The following is a 13,269-nucleotide window of genomic DNA, read 5'->3' as shown; positions in this document are numbered from 1 at the left end:
ACGTAACCAAAATCCGCAATATGGAAACAGAACCTGTGTAATTGTTGATAGATGATGTACTCGTAACATTTTTTCAAGACGAACTACAACATTTAAAAAATGACTTGTATGTACTTGATATCTCTAAGCAATCCACGGGTCCCAGCACAAAACGAAACTAAAACGCATACCGTTTCGCGCTTCTTATTAGTTGCTCAAAAGTAATTTGACCGTATGAAATGCATAATATAAACCTAGAAATATATGCGTGAGCAGTACTTAAGCACTGTAGTATCGGTGTTAAGACATACCTCTCAAATACTGTAAATCAAGTTAAAAATATCTCAAGACCGATTCTGGTCATAATGAAACCATGTTTCGTGTATGTTTTCTTTAAAGTACCGAGACCAGCCATATACTCTATGTTTATGTTCCAAAATTAATATCGTTTATGGCCTTCACACGCGTTGCAGTATGCTCCTATTCTTTTTATGCTCAGCTACTAAGATTTCCCTTCAGTGGTAAAATTAGATATGAATATTCAATACTTAAACGGGCACAGTTAAGACATTAAATATACATATACATACTGTATACAGTACAGTTTTCATACGGTAATATGTTTATGTTCCTAAATCAATCTCTTTTATGAGCATGTGAAAGGCATGGTGAATCGATTCTCAAAAATTACTGTACTTTGCATGATTGGAAACAAATGCATGATTGCGAAATGCTGTGGTGTTACTTTTACAAAGACGGTCAATGAAAAAAAGAATGTTGACCAGGGCAATACTTTGAGTTTACACTTACAGCTTGTCCAAGGTCATTCATTATTAATACTATTAGTAATATCTTCGTTAAAGACTTTGATGGCCACAGCTCAAACATGAGAGGTTGAGCTTTATTAGCTCCACCTTGCGGAAATTCCGGATACTATTATTTTGCTTGTCGTATTATAGGAGAATTTACGGTAACTCGCGGTATTTACCGGTAGCTTGCGGTAGACTGCGTACAGCGTACCGCAAAATAATGCGTTATCGCCCGCGCATTTTGAATGGCTGCATCTGTAGGCTGCCAAAAGTCTCCGAAACCAAATTTTGATAGCAGAAAATTCTCACTCGTCCAGAAGTTCCCTTGGGACACAACATCCAGCACAGAGTGGTAAAAAAGCGTCTTTTTTGTAGAGCCCTGCAGCGTGCATTGGTGGTTCAGTGGTAGAATTCTCACCTGCCACGCGGGAGGCCCGGGTTCGATTCCCGGCCAATGCAGTGGCTTTTGCAGCGAGCGGCTCCATCACTTGCATCCCCTTTCAACTCGCAACTGAAAACCCACTGAAGCTTAGAAGCTGTGAGCCAGGTCAGTACCCGGATGAGGGTGACCTACAGGGAAAAGCAAAGCTTACAGCTGGAAGCGGTGTTAATGGAGCCAGGGGTGGGGCGCTCACCTTGAGGTCTGTGCGGGTCCCAATGCCCCAGTATAGTGACGGAGACGCTGTGTGGTAAAAAGGCGCCGTCTTTTGGATGAGATGTAAAACCGAGGTCATAGCTCTCTGTGGTCATTAAAAGTGACCACCAAAACCTTTGACAAAAGCTCTTGGTAATTGATGGTCTTCAATAATGCTTCTCCTTTAGGTACATTTGAAATCAGCTGAAAAATGCTGTGAAATGGGGGGGCACTTCAGGCCAGTGTAGGATTTGGGTTACAAGAACCATTAAACAGCACGAGAAAGCCCGTACACTGAATCGCAGGGCTTTCTATTCAAAGAAGGACAAAAGAAACTTCCCTGAATTCCATTTTTTGCAGCACAGAGAGGACAGGGGGCACGAGGCCTGTTAGCTCAGTTGGTTAGAGTGTGGTGCTGATAACGCCAAGGTAGTGGGTTCGATCCCCGTTCGGGCCAGGCAGTCTCCTCCTCTCTTGCCAAAACCTGTTGCTGTGGTGAGATTGGTGGTAATGCAAAGACGCCACATACTACCAACAGATGAGAGTGTTGCGGGAAAAGAGAGAAGTGATGGAAGATTGAAGAGTGTCCTAGGTGGAGCCAAGATGAAGTGTCACAATTGCATAGGGGAGGATTTCAAATGTTTAAGATGGTAAAAATAACCGTAAGTGATCCCCCATTCCGGCGCAGTCTGACGTACTTCTGTCATATAAAGTGAAACTAGATGTTGAACTGGAGCCTCACCATTTGCATAAGTGAGGCTCCAGTTATACATCTAGTTTCACTTTAAATGACAAAACTGAAGAGACTTAAAAGAGCTGGAGAGGATTTCTTACAACTTTTGAGCCGGCACAGTTTTCGAAAACGTTTTCTTCACGCTGCACTATACAACACAGACAGCCAAGAGTCTCCAAAACAAAACGAATTGACAGATAGGAGAAAAGTCCCACTCGTCCTAAAGTTCCCAAAATCCAGCACTGAGCGTAAACAAAGTGTTCAAGTAGCGTGGGAATGCTACCCCTAATCCTAGCTGGAGTTTGAGCGTCTGGTTCAGAGTTTGCTCAAGAGTTTACCTTTCACAGATGCGCAAAGATGAATGTTGAGGGTGCACGCTTCAAGGCGCCTTACAGTGCAGGGAGTGATTAGAGACGATTCGTGACGTGTGCTCGTTCCCATATACCGTACGCCCCGGGTTGCAGTGCTAGGATGACGTCCAATACCGCTTCGGCACGTAACGGCATTATATTCAAGTGCAGGACATAAGGGTTTTATTTTGTTCGTTTTGTTCTGCTCTGCTTTGCTTTGTTTTGCTTTCCATGGCGTTCGTAAGAGCGTCAATAAAAAGGCGATTCCTGCGTCTAACACGAATGTAAGAGCTATTTCAAGTGCGGCTTCTAAAATGCTTGTAGACATTTGTCTGTTGTTGATTGTTTTTTTGTGTTTAACAAAGTGCCATTTTCCTGTCCGGACGGGGAGACTTTATCATTCCCACATGAAGCAACCCTTAATTCCTCGGAGGCGTGTCTGTCTGCAAGGTTTGTATTTTGGAAAGGTTTTTTTTTTTTAACGGAGAACGACTTTGAAAAAGATTTACGCCGGCGTCTCGCGATCCATGTGAGATTGTAGCAAGAATGCAGCAATAACAGCGTTTGCTGTAGTCGTGGCTGAGTGGTTAAGGCAATGGACTACTAATACATTGTGCTCTGCATGCATGGGTTCAAATCACACACCTGTTGCTCTCCATGTCTGACACGTGTGGTACAAAAGCAGTACGTTTTCCAGCGGTGGCTGAACATGGTATAGTAGGCTAACGTTAGTATCAAGCAGTGACAATAACAGTAGTTAAGTGCCGCTACTGCCAAGTGACTCTGGGTTGAGACTGTGTTTTCATTTACTTGCAACGCAAATGGAGAAAGAGATTTTTGACAGTCTCTCGAGAGACTGCGCTAGTTGTTTAGAGATAGACTTTGTCAGTTCCCCCTGGAATGATGGCCTCTCAAATAGTTTGTGATTCCTCTAGACGTTTATACAGTAGAAGCATGGTTCGTGGCTTAAATTCAAGCTGACCAAGACTTAGGAAACGAGTTAGAGGTCTGATGCAGAACTGCGAATTCAGTGAACGGGAACACTACAGTACATTGCACTGCATGTGTGAGGAAAGCTGCCCACTTCAGTCCCTTGTCGACCGAACAGAGGACTGTAAAGGATACCACCAAGAAACTTTAGGATGCTGGTTGGAATTCAACTCCAAAGAAGCCCCTTTGGATGTTTTGTCATCAAAAAGTAAGAACAACGAATCTCCCTTTGATCAAAAGCGCAACAAAACTGTTTTCTGTGGAGCAGGTTTCAGACCCGTAGACCTGTTTCATTTTTAGGGCAGGGCGCATTCCCAAACGCGAATCTCCTGTTTTAGAAATGCTTTGGGCGGCGTGAAGTGAAAATAAGAAATGAACTCCAGATGCACATGGAAGCAATCAAGTGTTTCATCCGAGCTGTTTCAAAACTGCTCAAGAGCTTTCCTTTCACAGAGGCGCAACGATTAATGATGGCGGTGCACCCTTCAATGCGCCTTACAACTCTAGGGAGTGATTGAGACGATTCGTAGCGTGTGCTCATTTCCCTATATTCCCCGTGCTGCAGTGGTAGGATGACGTACGTTACTGCTTCGACACGTAACGGCATTATATTCAACTGCAGGAGCTGAGGGCTTTCGTAAGCGCGTAAACCAAAGGCAATTCCTGCGTCTAACACTAATTTAAATGCTTTTCAAAGTGCAGTGTGGTGCAGCTTGTAAAATCCTTGTCCACATTTGTGGTTTGTTGATGTTTTTTCTGTCTGCCAAAGTTGCATTTTGACATCAGGACGGGGAGACTTTATCCTTTGAACGTGAAGCCACCCTTAAACCCTCGGAGGCGTGTCTGTCTGCCGGCACGTATTTTGTCAAAGGTATTTTTTTTTAACGGGGAGCGACTCTGAAAAGGTTTCCCCAGCCACCTCGCACTCGTGTTAGATTATAGGAGGAATGCGGCAGTGGCGAGCTCGCTGTAGTCGTGGCCGAGTGGTTAAGGTGATGGACTCGAAATCTGGTGGGGACTCCCCGCGCGGGGTCAAATCCTGCCGTCTACAGCGTCTGCCGCCTGTTGTAGTGTGCCTGCGCGGCAGAGGCGAAGTGCCGCTTCTCCTTTTCTGGTACTATAAAAACGCTAAATCGCTTGGACCCGCTGCCATGGAAATCAATTCTTCAGATAACCACACATTTTGCGTTCGCACGTCTGGTGCTCTACTTATGCCTTTGAAAATCGGATCAATAAAGCTCAAAGAACCGACAAGATAGGTGCTCGTAAAGCACGCAGTAAAGAATTCTTATCAGCGAGGGTTTCAGTGGGTTAACTGAGGAGAAGGCGTGATCGCTAATTGTTGAGTTTTTATTTGGTGTTAGAAACACTCTTACTGTGCATGAAGTGCAACAAATGTAGCCACAGAAATTGCATCGTGCTTTCATTTATGCTATTGCAGACACCAACGTTGCCTAGATAGAAAACCGAAAAAGCCGTGGGTTTGCTTGCCAGTCTGAAGGATCTCTCTTCGAATCTCTATCATTTGTCAATGGAAGTAAAAGGCGCTGCAATCTGATACGTTCACATTCAAACCCTCAGCTGTTGTTCGACTTTATTTCTTGACTAATTATAACTGAGTGTCGCATGAGCAGTTACGTAAACTTGTCTGCTATATTTGAACACAAATGCCGTTCTTCAATTAAAACTAACAGTACATTGTCAGGGACATTCAGTTATATACAAACAAGAGACAGACGAGAATATTTCTACCTTTCATGTGGACTACGTGTTGACTTACTGATCGGAATAATTGAAATGTTCGGGTTCATAGCCGATGCAGTGCGTGCTAATTAGAACAGCAATGCTGGGCTCTCAGCACCGTACTGAGCCCAGGTGCAGTTCATTTACATGAAGGAAATCTCGTACTGGGTACGATTACACCCACATACAGTAAGTAGCACAGGCTACTTAGGGAGTAGCCTGATGCGTTTAAAAGTGACCCGAGCCAGGCAGGAGTCGAACCTACAATCTCCTGATCCCTAGTCAGACGCGTTATCCATTGCGCCACTGGCGCTGGTGTCACACTGCACGACTGCAACCCAGTGAGCTCAGCACTGCAACTAGTAAAACATTACCCCCGGTCCATTCTTTTCCAAAAGTGAGAAACACCTGTTTTCTACATTGTGTCTGTTTAAAACCATATCTCTTTAAACCAAACCAAGAGTTTGTCCTTTGCACTGATATTCTGATTCATTTCGATTTCAAAGAAAAAAAAAACACTTTCTTCCAAAGCATCATAAAATTGTCCCTTCTTCCAGACTCTACTTCTCTCTTGTAGTAGTACAGCAGACCTTTCCAGGTGAGCAGATCACAGAGTCCGAAATGAGCTTCCTCCATCCAGCAAAGTACCTGAACATGACTCTGTCATCATAAAAGCACCCCTGTAGTAAAGCAATTAAATCCGAAATCAAGAGGGCAATTGCCTACTGAAGTTCAAGAAGTCATCAATTTTAACCTAGCAACACATTAAAGGCTGCATCTATACAAGTACGATTCTAGAAATGCTCACCAGATTACGTTTTAAGAAGGAACTGCGGCTCAGGTTCCGCCGAGATCTAAACTCGGATGGCAGGATTCAGAGTCCAGAGTTTGGACGGGTGGCGCACAGAGGGTCCATATACTGTAGATCCCTCAGTGATCTTCCGCGTGTTCAAACCGCCAGCGTGTGACTCCCCTGTCCCCGTGACCTCATTGCTCTGCTCTCGCCTGTGTGCAACCGAGCCCGACTCACGGTAAAGTGGAAAAAAAATGCCCTCAACGTGTGATTTACTCTGGAGCGAGGACAGATGTCACCTTCTTATCATTGAACAGGATGTATGTGATGTGGCGACTAGGTTCAATTTTTTATCCTCTTTAAAAGATTAAGGACTGGGTGAGCCTGATTTACCACCCTTTCAGCTAAGAACCCGACGTGCGGACCGTTTAAGCTACGTAGACTCGGTCGTTTAACTCTTCTCCATTAGCAGGGTTAAGGTTAAAGAAAAAACATTGCTGACTTCTTTTTTGTTTTCCAGCCGCGAGCGCTGATTAGCAAGGTTTGCATTTCATGTTTTGCAAGTTGCATTCTAAGAAAAACAAGTCGTTCAAGACAGGAAATGAATACTTGCATTTAATTAAGTCTAGCCGTAGGCGGTTGTCCATAATGACCAGTCCTGTTCGAGAAGACAGAACAAAAAAAGGAACCGCTGGGATTCGGACCCGGGATCTCCTGTTTACTAGGCAGGCGCTTTAACCAACTAAGCCACAGCGCGCCAGGAGCTCTGTCCTTTTGCAGCCACTTGGACACACAACTCAGACACATCTGCATTCGCTGTGCGCTCCGCCTGCTCGCTGAGCAAGTTGCCACCTTTACATACAATAGCAACATCGACACCAAGAGAAAGGATGACAAATGGCTTTTAACTGGAACTTTTCATGTCCAAGGAGCTCAATGTGCTTTCCGTGTACAACAGGGCCACTGAACTCCACACCGGCCACTGAAGCACAGCAGTGGCTTGCTGGCTTGACATCTCCCAAGGAAGATGTTGAAATTGCATGTGGAACAGGAAAATGACCCTCGAGTACGAGGGAAAAAAAAGAAAAAGAAAATCTGGAGCGCGCCAACTCATGTCCGGACAGCCTGGTTTGAACAAAGTGTTCAAGTAGCATGGGAATGCGACCCCTAATCCTAGCTGGAGTTTGAGCGTCTGGTTCAGAGTTTGCTCAAGAGTTTACCTTTCACAGATGCGCAAAGATGAATGTTGAGGGTGCACGCTTCAAGGCGCCTTACAGTGCAGGGAGTGATTAGAGACGATTCGTGACGTGTGCTCGTTCCCATATACCGTACGCCCCGGGTTGCAGTGCTAGGATGACGTCCAATACCGCTTCGGCACGTAACGGCATTATATTCAAGTGCAGGACATGAGGGTTTTATTTTGTTCGTTTTGTTCTGCTCTGCTTTGCTTTATTTTGCTTTCCATGGTGTTCGTAAGAACGTCAATAAAAAGGCGATTCCTGCGTCTAACACGAATATAAGAGCTATTTCAAGTGCGGCTTCTAAAATGCTTGTAGACATTTGTCTGTTGTTGATTGTTTTTTTGTGTCTAACAAAGTGCCATTTTCCTGTCCGGACGGGGAGACTTTATCATTCCCACATGAAGCAACCCTTAAGTCCTCTGAGGCGTGTCTGTCTGCAAGGTTTGTATTTTGGAAAGGTTTTTTTTTTTTAACGGAGAACGACTTTGAAAAAGATTTCCGCCGGCGTCTCGCGATCCGTGTGTGATTGTAGCAAGAACATGGTGCGGCTTCTTAAATGCTTGTGGACATTTGTCTGTTGTTCATTGTTTCTTTGTGTCTAACAAAGTGCCATTTTCCTGTCCGGACGGGGAGGCTTTATCATTCCCACATGAAGCCACCCTTAAGTCCTCTGAGGCGTGTCTGTCTGCATGGCTTGTATTTTGGAAAGGTTTTTTTTTTAATGGAGACTGACTTTGAAAAATGTTTCCGCCGGCGCCTCGCGATCCATGTGAGATTGTAGCAAGAACGCAGCAATGGCGGTGCTTGCTGTAGTTGTGGCCGAGTGGTTAAGGCGATGGACTAGAAATCCATTGGGGTCTCCCCGCGCAAGTTCGAATCCTGCCGACTACGGTGTCCTCCTCACATCGTTGTGTGCTGGCGCAAGCAAGGAAAAGTGCCTTTCTGCTTTTCCTGGTGGTTTTAAAACGCGAGATCGCTTGTACCCGCTGCCTTCGAAAGAAATGTCTACATGTTTACTTGCACATTGTCTATTGTTTGTACATTGTCTTGATGCACTGTTTGCACTTTGTCTTGTTTTTTACACTTGTTTTACAATCGAGAGACCTTCTGTAAGTAAGAATTCCATTGTACCAGTACCGGTTACATATGGCAATAAAGTTCAAGTTCAAATGCTTCAGCGTCCGCAAACGGCATTTTGCAGCTGGAAGCAGATGGCGACGCTTTTTGCGGTCGCGTGTCTTGTGCCCCATTTCCGGCCTTTAACATCGAATCAATAAAGCTGTTAGAACCGACACCATAGGTGCTTTTCTTACAACTTTTGATCTGACTCAGTTTCGGAATGCAATTCCTGAACACTGCGAGAGACAACCTACAGATGCAGCCATTCAAAATGAGCGGTAAAAACCCGTAGTACAGTAACCAACCCGCAGGGCACCGTAGGGCACCGCGGTAAGTGATTGGCTGGTCAAAATGACCGACAGGGGCACTCGTGGTGCCTTTACTGTGCACCTTTACTAATGTCTTTACTGTGCACATTTCAATCCGCTTAGTTTTGAATATTTATATGGAATTTTACCACTAAAGGGAAATTTTAGTAGCTGAGCATAAAAAGAAGAGGAGCATAACGCATCTGAAGGTCATAAACGATATTAATTTAGGAACATAAACATTACTGTATGTACATAAACTGTACTGTGTATGGCTGGTCTTGATAGTTTAAAGAAAAAATTCACACCAGTCTTCCATTTCTCCCTAAACATTTTAAGCATGAAAGTTTTATGAAACGGTACCCAAATATGTGATTGCTGTATAGAATGAATTTTAATTTTTAAAAATTATTTAACACGAAAATTAAGCTGTTTACATCTTCCGCCTGAGAACAGTCACCCGTTGCTACCCAACGCAGAAACACAGCCATTAACTATCAAAGAGAGGACATTAGCTAGCCAATATGATAAAGAAATAAATGATTATTTTGTTTATTTCTTTTGCACATTTATTTGAACATTTCCATCGATTGTACAAGCACTTGGAAACTGTCCAATCCCTAGTTCATCAAGCATTTACCGGTCTGGTGCCGGTCTGTGTCTTCTATGATATAATGCCAGCGAACTCTTGTTTTTATGTCCACTATAACTACGCTGGGCAAACGTTCCGAGGTCAAATTCTTCCAGCACAGGGGTACCTTTAAAGCGGAGACGACGGCACCGAAATTTTTTGGCGCGCCTTCTCTTTAAAGCCCTGGCCAAATATGAAGACAGTACGTACAGTTATAATTCAAACGGAATTAAAAACTACACATCCCAGTTACCATGGTGGTGCTTGTGATCATTGCGTTTAACCAACGAAACAGGGCGAAAAATCAGTCACATGACTTTGGGGCAGAGTTTCGAAAGCTTAACCTATCAGCAACAAAGCGAAATTTACACGATAGGCTACCTCAAACTGTCAGTTACACGACTGTGTATGTCGCTTAAGCCACTCCTATTTGGCCTTTTAGTTATGGAGGCGAGAAGACGCCCCCCCCCCTCTCTGGGTGTCTGATTTGCCGCCATCTTTAACTGTTCGGTGTCTGAATCGGAGTAGCTACGCGTACGAAATAAAGTTAATCCCAACTACAAAACATATATTTTTGTGGTAAGAGGGTGCAAAACTTCAGTATTTACTGCTATTAATTACTGTACGATTTATAGTTGAAATCTGAGCCTAGATATAAAGTTAGATATAAAGTTAAAATCTCGACAAAGCAATGTAGGAAATACTGAGAAAATAAATCCTTTCTGACATCTAAAATCAGTTTCGATCAAGGTCTCTAAAACGAACAAGAAAAAGAGGATTTTCGGAGGGCAATTACGCTGTGTTTATATGGAATAACTGATTTATGAGCAATCTAATTTCTTGTTCGTTTAAAACAGTGAAATGTCAGCTGCAAAAGATCGCACCAGAAACAGCACTCTCTCTGCCTGTCATAGACGTTCAGGAAAGGCTGAATGAAGTCATGTCAAGTACAATAATTCGGTGATCAATAATAACAGTTGTAGGACAGTATATAAGGAGGATAAGGATTTTGAAGTTGACTCGAAATCTGATAGGTAACCAGTGCAAGGACTTGAAAACAGGTGTAATGCATCCCTGATAGGATTCTTGCTGTCATATTCTGAACATATTGAAGATTGCTCAGTGTGGATTTAATTTCCCCAGTGAACAGGATGTGCATTTATTAATTCTAGAAAAAAAGCCTTTCTTGATTTCTCTAGTTCCCTTTAAAATAAACTATTATTCCACAATGCAGAGTATTACATGGCCAGTATTTACACATGATATTTGTGATTTAAAGAAATTAACACAAGCAGCTTTTGGAGATTTAAGTGTTGGCTGAGTTATTGCAGGATAAAAGACTAGAGATGTTGGCAAGAAGAAGATAATTTGGGGAAAGCTGAGGAATACACTTATAACAAGAACACTTCCTAATGGGGTTAGGCATACTTTTGATGAAGATGATGAAGTTAACAGACTATATGTTTACATAGATACTGAAATAAGGATTGTATTTTAGATTATGTGTAGTTGCTGGCATTGAACTGTGTGTTGGATGCACATGAATTGAAGAAATGGGCAAACATAGCTGATGCGGATCCACAGAGCCAGCATATTAAGATGTTTATAATTAGAGGCAATTTGTTTAAATAACTAGGTATGGATACTGATGTGCAAGAGAGGTGGAAAGGCTGTTTCCTTAAGCCAGCACTATAAAATATTTTATTCTCAGTGAGATGCTGCCATTTCATCGTGGGTTTCTAACACTGTGTATAGTTCCATCCACACAGTGCCTTTACTTCCATCCATTTCTAATCTCTTTATCCAGTACAGAGGATTTGGAGCCTATCCCAGTAAGCAACGGACACAAGGCAGAATACACCCTGGACATAGCGCCAGTCCATCACAGGACAGGCAGACACAAACACACACACACCAGGGCCAGTTTTCCCATAAACCAATTAACTTACCAGTATGTTTTGGAGTGCGAGAGGGAGTCATATCACACATATGGAGAAAAACCATCTAACCCAGAGAGAACATGTAAACCCCTCACACACAGGATGGCAGGAATTGAACCTAGGACCCCAGTGCTGCAAGATAGCAATGCTTACCACTTCGCCACCATTATAAATGGATGGATATCTTAGTTATCTTTCTAGTTCACAGGTTTGCATGCATAATTTAATTTTGAAAGCCACTGAGACATCAGGTACTACTGTTGTATTTATGAAAAAGAAACAAAACAAAAAAACATACTAACAACTGAGCCATCCTACTCCTTAGTTAATAGATTTTATTATTCATAAACAGTTAACATTGTTAGCAAAATATTTTGAATTATATTTAACCCTATTTTTTCTTTAGTTTTGTATTTAACTTATTATATGATAGTCAGACTTAATGTATACTTGAACAATGAAAATATATTTTTACAAGATGCGGGGGAAAGTGCAACAGCTTATTACAGTGCTAAATTTAATATTATTGATTGCTAATAGTTTATGCTAACACTTAACTTTCTTAATTAGATCTATTTAAAACAGTGAACTAAGTGTAACATACAGATGCAGCCATTCAAAGTGCGCGGTACAGACACCGCGGTACAGATACCGCAGGTATGATGACACGGGATACCGCGGTGCGTGATTGGTTGACCGACAGGGCACTCGTGGTCCATTGGTCTGTCGTAGAAAGACTTACTGTAAACGTCTTTACTGTGCTCGTTGTAGATATTGAATTTTACCACTGAAGGGAAATCTTAGTAGCTGAGCATAAAAAGAATAGGAGCATACTGTAACGCGTGTGAAGGCCATAAACGATATTAATTTTGGAACATAAACATACAGTATATAGCTGGTCTTGGTACTTTAAAGAAAAAAATACACACCGGTATTCCATTTCTCCCTAAACATTGTAAGCTTCGAAGTCTTTAACAAACGTGATACCGGAGTCAACAAGCATACTTTTAGAATTTGATTAAAAGGGAATATAATATGGAATCGCGTATCTCAAGAATTTAATAACGGTATGATTATATCCGTGTACTGCGGCAGGGCTGTGTAGGGCTGTTTCGCCTGCCTGATCATGCGAGCTGTCTTGTAGCCTACTGGTCTAGGTGTGTGACTACCAACTGGCAGGTTGTGTGTTCGAATCCAGCTGGTGCTGGACTTTTATTTTAACAAACATTTCTTCGAAAAAATAGGTAAGCGATATTATGGACAAATCCATTTCCTTTTTCTGATCACTCGCTTTCTGGCTACACATCTCACCTGTCCTGTTCTTTGTTTTCCTGGTTTGCTGATTATGCCTGCTGCGGTCCACTCCTACCCTCACACCTAAAGAAAACTATTTTAAATTTCTTGGCGCAGTTCATTAACCCTTGTATGTGCTGTCCGCGCCCAAAATGCAATTTTAAGAAAGTCAAAAACCGTGCTCAAATGCAATTTTCAAAGTGCAATGAAATACAATATTGTTGTCGCTGCTGTTCTGGTTGTTTTTATCCCGTAAAGCGTTTTGAGAAGCCACCTTTAAAGGCGATATATGTTGTAGAACCGCTGATTCTTATGGAATGTGTTCCGCAGGAGATTCAAATTTTTATTTATTTTTTAATCGCGTATCTAAGGAAGCCTAAGTATAACTTTGTTCATGAACAAACAGTGGCATGTTACATTGTCATTGTTTTTTTTAACAAGGCTCGCCAGCTAATGTGAATCGAAACCTGTCTTGCTAGCTTTTAAAGTCGTGCATGTGTAAACGACAATTGAAAAAGAGAAAAAAAGACCTGACTGACAAGCCGATACATACTCTTAGAGTTTGATTAATAGGGAATATAATACGAAAAAACCATAAGGGACTTAAAAGCTAAAGGAGATGCTTCATATTGCTTGACTAATTTTAAAAACTAAGTTATAAATGCAGACGCTCCCTCGGTGACGCGCCGGGTGTAAATATCAAAGT

At 42.4% G+C, this 13,269-nt stretch overlaps 4 non-coding genes across 4 annotated transcripts; 3 read left to right on the top strand and 1 right to left on the bottom strand.

Moving 5' to 3' along the window:
* Positions 1 to 1,805: 1,805 nt before the first annotated feature.
* Positions 1,806 to 1,879, top strand: trnai-gau (transfer RNA isoleucine (anticodon GAU)). Its single transcript has one exon. It is a non-coding gene; the product is annotated as a tRNA-Ile (tRNA).
* A 2,585-nt stretch (positions 1,880 to 4,464) lies between these two features.
* On the top strand, positions 4,465 to 4,546 carry trnas-cga (transfer RNA serine (anticodon CGA)). Its single transcript has one exon. It is a non-coding gene; the product is annotated as a tRNA-Ser (tRNA).
* Positions 4,547 to 5,478: 932 nt separating this feature from the next.
* Positions 5,479 to 5,551, bottom strand: trnap-agg (transfer RNA proline (anticodon AGG)). Its single transcript has one exon. It is a non-coding gene; the product is annotated as a tRNA-Pro (tRNA).
* Positions 5,552 to 8,081: 2,530 nt separating this feature from the next.
* Positions 8,082 to 8,163, top strand: trnas-aga (transfer RNA serine (anticodon AGA)). The gene has a single exon. It is a non-coding gene; the product is annotated as a tRNA-Ser (tRNA).
* Positions 8,164 to 13,269: the final 5,106 nt, after the last annotated feature.

Source organism: Atractosteus spatula (genome assembly GCF_055471065.1).
Source record: "Atractosteus spatula isolate fAtrSpa1 chromosome 16 unlocalized genomic scaffold, fAtrSpa1.hap1 SUPER_16_unloc_2, whole genome shotgun sequence".
In the NCBI taxonomy this organism is placed as follows: Eukaryota; Metazoa; Chordata; class Actinopteri; order Semionotiformes; family Lepisosteidae; genus Atractosteus; species Atractosteus spatula.
This window is presented reverse-complemented; position numbering and strand designations above follow the sequence as displayed.